The sequence below is a fragment of the Pongo pygmaeus genome, chromosome Y, assembly GCF_028885625.2.
Source record: "Pongo pygmaeus isolate AG05252 chromosome Y, NHGRI_mPonPyg2-v2.0_pri, whole genome shotgun sequence".
Lineage (NCBI taxonomy): Eukaryota > Metazoa > Chordata > Mammalia > Primates > Hominidae > Pongo > Pongo pygmaeus.
This window is the reverse complement of record NC_072397.2, coordinates 9502891-9510340: the sequence shown is the minus strand read 5'-3', so window position 1 is coordinate 9510340 and position 7450 is coordinate 9502891.

Below are 7450 nucleotides of genomic sequence, written 5' to 3'. Positions count from 1 at the left end.
AGGAAAAGAGGAAGTCAAATTGTCCCTGTTTGCAGATGGCATGATTGTATATCTAGAAAACCCCATCATCTCAGCCCAAAATCTCCTTAAGCTGATAAGCAACTTCAGCAAAGTCTCAGGATACAAAATCAATGTACAAAAATCACAAGCATTCTTATACATCAATAACAGACAAACAGAGAGCCAAATCATGAGTGAACTCCCATTCACAATTGCTTCAAAGAGAATAAAATACGTAGGAATCCAACTTACAAGGGATGTGAAGGACCTCTTCAAGGAGAACTACAAACCACTGCTCAAGGAAATAAAAGAGGATACAAACAAATGGAAGAACATTCCATGCTTATGGGTAGGAAGAATCAATATCGTGAAAATGGCCATCCTTCCCAAGGTAATTTACAGATTCAATGCCATCCCCATCAAGCTACCAATGACTTTCTTCACAGAATTGGAGAAAACTACTTTAAAGTTCATATGGAACCAAAAAAGAGCCCGCATCACCAAGTCAATCATAAGCCAAAAGAACAAAGCTGGAGGCATCACACTACCTGACTTCAAACTATACTACAAGGCTACAGTAACCAAAACAGCATGGTACTGGTACCAAAACAGAGATATAGATCAATGGAACAGAACAGAGCCGTCAGAAATAATGTCACATATCTACAACTATCTGATCTTTGACAAACCTGACAAAAACAAGAAATGGGGAACGGATTCCCTATTTAATAAATGGTGCTGGGAAAACTGGCTAGCCATATGTAGAAAGCTGAACCTGAATCCCTTCCTTACACCTGATACAAAAATCAATTCAAGATGGATTAAAGACTTAAATGTTAGACCTAAAACCATAAAAACCCTAGAAGAAAACCTAGGCATTACCATTCAGGCCATAGGCATGGGCAAGGACTTCATGTCTAAAACACCAAAAGCAATGGCAACAAAAGCCAAAATTGACAAATGGGATCTAATTAAACTAAAGAGCTTCTGCACAGCAAAAGAAACTACCATCAGAGTGAACAGGCAACCTACAAAATGGGAGAAAATTTTCACAACCTACTCATCTGACAAAGGGCTAATATCCAGAATCTACAATGAACTCCAACAAATTTACAAGAAAAAAACAAACAACCCCATCAAAAAGTGGGTGAAGTATATGAACAGATACTTCTCAAAAGAAGACATTTATGCAGCCAAAAATCACATGAAAAAATGCTCACCATCACTGGCCATAAGAGAAATGCAAATCAAAACCACAATGAGATACCATCTCACACCAGTTAGAATGGCAATCATTAAAAAGTCAGGAAACAACAGGTGCTGGAGATGGTGTGGAGAAATAGGAACACTTTTACACTGTTGGTGAGACTGTAAACTAGTTCAACCCTTGTTGAAGTCAGTGTGGCGATTCCTCAGGTACCTAGAAATAGAAATTCCATTCGACCCAGCCATCCCATTACTGGGTATATACCCAAAGGACTATAAATCATACTGCTATAAAGACACATGCAAACGTATGTTTATTGCAGCATTACTCACAATAGCAAAGACTTGGAACCAACCCAAATGTCCAACAATGATAGACTGGATTAAGAAAATGTGGCACATATACACCATGGAATACTATGCAGCTATAAAAAATGATGAGTTCATGTCCTTTGTAGGGACAAGGATGAAAGTGGAAATCATCATTCTCAGTAAACTATTGCAAGAATAAAATACCAAATACTGCATATTGTCACTCATAGGTGAGAATTGAACAATGAGAACACATGGGCACAGGAAGGGAAACATCACACTTTGGGGACTGTTTTGGGGTGGGGGGAGGGGTGAGGGATAGCACTGTGAGATATACCTAATGCTAGATGACGAGTTAGTGGGTGCAGCACACCAGCATGGCACATGTATACATATGTAACTTACCTGCACATTGCACACATGTACCATAAAACCTAAAGTATAATAATAATAATAATTAAAAAAAATTCCTATGAATAATTTCAGGAAAAAAAAATAAATAAATATAATGCCCAAATCCACATAGCTAGTACAAGCTAGAGCCAGGATTTGAAACAAGGCTTAATTGCACAGCCTGATATTTTAACCACTACTATCAGATTTGTTATGCAAATGTTAAAAACTGAAAATATTGTTAAAGCCTTCAATAAATATGTATTAAATAAAAAAATGAATAATGCTGCAGTGAACATGAGAGAAGAGATGTCTCTTCAACATACTGATTTCAGTTTCTTTGGAGACATACTGTGAAGCAGATTTGCTGGATCATATGGCAGTTCTATATTTAAGATTTTCATGAAACTTTCTACTGTTTTCTATGCTAGCTGTACTAATTTGTATTCTCACTGATGGTGTAAAAGGATTTCCTTTTCTCTACATGTTTGCCAATATATTTTATCTCTTGTCTTTTTGGTAACAGCCATTGCAACAGGTGTGAGATGGTATATTGTTGTGGTATTACATTGCCTTTCCTGATGATTAGTGATGTTGAACATTGTTCCTATACCCATTGGTCATTTGTGTATCTTCTTTTGAGAAATGTTATTTAAGTTATTTGCCATTTTAAAAGTCCCATTTTCAATTTTTTCCTATTGATTGGAAATCCTTATATATTTGGGTATTAATTCAAATTAAAAGGCTTTTGTTTGCAAAAGGGGTCCATTGCCAAGGGATTGGGGACCCTTGCCATAGAGGTAAAAAGGAATGTAAGAGAAAACTGTGAAAATTGTACACCAAAAAGCTAGATTATCTAGAAGAAATAGTCTCCCAGTCTATAGTATCCCTTTAGTCTGCTGATTGTTTACTGTGCAGAGGTGTTTTAGTCTGATGCAATCCTGTTTTTCTGTTTTTGATTTTGTGGTCATACCCAAGAAATCACTGCCAAATTGTCATGAACCTTTCTGTTTATGATTTTTTTCTTTCTTTCATGACTTTAGTACTTACATGAGGTCTTTAATGAACCTTGATTTAATTTTTGTGTATGGTATAAGGGTCGAGTTTATTCTTTTGCATGTGGGTATCTAGGTTTATTAAACACCACTTGCTGAATGGCCTCTTCTTTCCCCTCTGGGTAGTCTTGTCACTCTTATTCTTTTGACCATATAATTGACGGTTTGTTTCTGGGCTGTCTCTTTGGTTCATCACCACACTTTTTTGGTTTCTGTAACTTTGTCATATGCTTTGGTATCATGGAGTTTGAGACCTCCAATTTGGTTTTCTTTTTCAAGCTTGTTTTTACCACTCAGTGTTTTCCAAGATTCCATATTTATTTTAGGATATGTTTTTGTGCTTCTGCAAAAAAATCCATTAACATTCTGAGAGATAGTGTTGTATTGTATGTCAGTATGGATAGTATTAACATTTTAACAATACTAGGTCTTCCAATTTATGAACACAGGATGTCTTTCTCTTCATTTGTATATTAAATTGTTTTCAGCAATAATTTGTTGTTTCAATATGCCAAGTTACTGTTTGTAAAATTTTCTTGTGGATGGAATTTTTGTCAGCTGTTTTTGTATATTTTATTGTTACCTTACAAAACACAACTTGATTGCTCTGTGTTCTGTAACTTTGCTGAATTCATTTATTAGTTTTAACAGGTTTTTTTGTTTGTTTTCCACCAGTGGAATCTTTCAGGTTTTCTATGTATAGAATCATATCATCTAAAAGACAGATTTTTTACTCCTTCTTTTCCAGTTTTGATGCTTTCCAATTTATTACTTTTTTTTTTGCTTATTTGCTCTGGCTAAGACTTGTAGTATCATGTTGACTAAAAGAGTCTACAGCAACTATCCTTGTCTTGTAGTTGGTCTTAGAGGAAAAGCTTTTCATCATTTACTGTTGAGTATGATGATAGTTCTAGATTTTTCATATGACATTTGTTTTGTTAAGGTAGTTTTCTTATATTTCAAGTCTGTGGAGTATTTCTTTATGTCACAAAATGGGGTTAAATTTTGCAAATGCCTTTTTCGTATAAATGGAGTTGATAATTTATGTTTCCCCTCCATTCTCTTAGTGAGAATGCATTTTATTGACTGATTTTCAGGTGTTGAACTATACTTGCATTCCTTGCATTTATTCATGTTCTTGCATATCCTTGTATTTATGTAGGTATAAACCCTACATAATTTGGTCATGGTGTATAATGCTTTCAATGTTCTGTTGAATTGTTACTAGTGTTTTGTTGAGGATTTTCACTTAAATGTTATATTGGCCTATAGTTTTCTTCTTAAGCCTTTTCTTTAGTGTTGCTATCTGGGCAGTATGGAATGAATGAATGTATAAATCTTCAAACAATGAATGTGGAACTCTTTCTTCACTTTACTTTTTTTGGCAAGAGTTTTAGTTGTTAATTCTTTGTTAAGTGGAATTCTCCAGTGAAGGTTTCTGATCCTGAGCTTTTCTTTTTTGAAGGTTTTTGATTTCTGATTCAGTCTTTTTACTGTAAGATTCTTCAGATTTTATCATTCTTTATATTTTATTTTTATTAGGTTGTATGTTTATAGTAATTTACATATTTTTTCTAGATTATCTAGTTTTTTGGTGTATAATTTTCACAGTTTTCTCTTACATGAATCTTTTTACCTCGATGGCTGGGGTCCTCAATCCCTTGGCAATGGAGCCATTCCAATCCATAGCCTGTTAGGAACTAGGCTGCACAGGAGGAGGTGAGAGGGCGGTGAGCGAGCATAACTGCCTAAGCTCCACCTCTTGTCAGATCAGCAGTGGCAGTAGATTATCATAAGAGTGCAAACTTGCTTGTGAACAGTGCATGCAAGGGATCTAGACTGTGTGCTCCTTCTGATAATCTAATGCATGATGATCTAAGATGTAACAATTTCATCTAGAAACCATACCATCACCCTCCTCTGTCTGTGGAAAAATTGTCTTCCACTAAACCTATTGTCTGATGCAAAAACGGTAGGGGTTGCTGATCTGTGGCATCAGTTGTAATGTCCCCTTTTCATCTGATATTAGTTATTTGAATCTGACATTAGTTACTTGAATTTATTCCCTTTTTAAAAATATCTACCTAAAGTTTTGTCAGTTTTCTTGATCTGTTCAAAACAATCACCACCTGTTAGTTTGGTTTATTTTTTGTATTGTTTTTCTATTTTCTGCTTCCTTTATTTCTGCTCTAATTTTCATTTATTCTTCTCTATACTAGTGTTAGGTTGACTTTGGTATTCCTCTTGCACTTGTGCTGTAAAATTAAGTTGTTGATTTGAGATGCCTTTTTTTAATTGTAAGTATTTACAGCTATTAACTTTCCTGTTAGCACAACTTTTGCTGCATTCCATAAGTTTGCAATATACTCATTATATTAGTATAACCAGCCCTGCTCTCTTTTGGTTACCCTTTGCATGTAGTATCTTTTTCCACTCATTCACTTTCAGCATCATGTTCTAAAGACTCTAAATCAGTCTCTTTGTGGATCCTGTGTTTTATGCATTTAGTCCATTTGTCTATTTATAAATTAAGAAACTTAATTCACTTATCTAAAGTAGTTACTGGTAGAGAAGGAACTACATGTTGCTGCTGTTCTGTTTATTGTTTTTATGTGTGTTCAGTTTTTTGTTCCCTTGTCTTCACTCTTAGTGTCTTCCTTTGTGTTTTGATTTTTTTGCTAGTGACATGCTTTGATTCTCTTCTCATTGCTTTTGCATTTTTTTTTTTTTTTTTGAAACACAGCTTCGCTCCTGTTGCCCAGGCTGGAGTGCAATGGCACAATCTTGGCTCAGCATGGTCTTGGCTCAGTGCAACCTCTGACTCCCAGTTTCAAGACATTCTCCTGTCTCAGCCTCCTGAGCAGCTGGGATTACAGGCATCCACCACAATGCCCAGCAATTTTTTTTTTTTTTTGGTATTTTTAGTAGAGACAGGGTTTCACCATATTCGCCAGGCTAGTCTCAAACTCCTGACCTCTGGTTATCTGCCCACCTTGGCCTTCTAAAGTGCTGGGACTACAGGTGTGAGACACTGAGCCTGGTCTCTTGCCTGTATTTTGTAGATATTTCTTTACACTTAACATGGGGATTACATAGAACATCTTACACTTGCAAGAATCTATTTTAAATTGATATTGAATTCAACTAAAAAAGAAAACTGAGTGTTTACAGCTTTGTTTCCCTCCAACTTTCTGTTACTAATATTGCAAATAACATCTTTTACTAAAAAAGATGTGGAATCCTGTATGTTGCCTTGGCCATATGTGAACTCCTAACCTCAAGCAATCTTTCTGTTTCAGCCTCTTAAGTAGCTAGGACTACAGGCACATGCCACTGAATCCCACTTAAACCTTTATGTGGCATGTACACAGATGTATGGATGTATAATTTTTTAAAGCTTTTGTCCTTTAATGATTTTAAAAGCATTATTTGTCATCAATCTTTCAAAATATAGAACTCTATATTTGACCATATATTTACCTTATCAGAGAATTTTATGTCTTTTAGGGCTTCTGATTGCTGTTTAGCATTCTTTCTTTGAAGTACTCTCTTTAGCATTTCTTGTGAGGGAGGTCTGGTGGGAATAAATGCCTTCAACTTCTGTTTGTCTGGGAAAGTCTTCATTTCTACTTCATTTTTTAAGGAATGTTTGCCATATATATGTATGCATATATGTGTAATCTTAATTGACAGATTTTCTTTTCACTAAATTTCTCACTGCCTTCTGGCCTTCAAGGTTTCTGCTTAGAAATTCGCTGGTAATTTTATAGAAGCTTCCTGGTATGTGGCAAAATTTTCTCTTTTTCTTTAAAAATCAACAGTTTGATTGGGTGTGCACTGTGGCTCAACCTGTAATCCCAGCACTTTGGGAGGCCGAGGCAGATGGATCACTTTAGCCCAGGAGTTCAAGACCAGCCTGGACCTCATGGCAAATTCCCGTCTCTACTAAAAACACAAAAAATTAGCTGGGTGTGTTGGCAGTTGCCTGGAATCTCAGCTATTCAGGAGGCTGAGATGGGAGAATTGCATGAACCTTGGAGGTAGAGGTTGCAGTGAGCTTAGATTGCACCACTGCCCTCCAAACTGGGGAACAAAAATCCCCCATAAAAAACAATTTATTATAGTATATCTTGGTATGTGTATTTTTAAATTCTTAGTGGAATTTGTTGTTTTCAAATTTGTATGTCTTTTTTTCTTTGAATTTGGAAAGATTGTAGTCGTTTTCTTCCAATAATGTTTTCTGCCTCTCTCTTACTCTTTCTTTTATGTGACTCTCATAATATGTATATTGATATGTATATTTATTCTTTTGTTTTCTCTTTTAACTCAGTAATTTCAAATAAACTTTCTTAAAGTTTACTGATTCTTTCTCACACCTGATCAAGTCTGCTGGTTAGTTTTTAATTTCAGTACTTTGTTTTTCAGGTGTAAAAAATTTTTTTTTGGAAAATCATTTCTATTTCTCTTGATAGTCTCATTTTTGT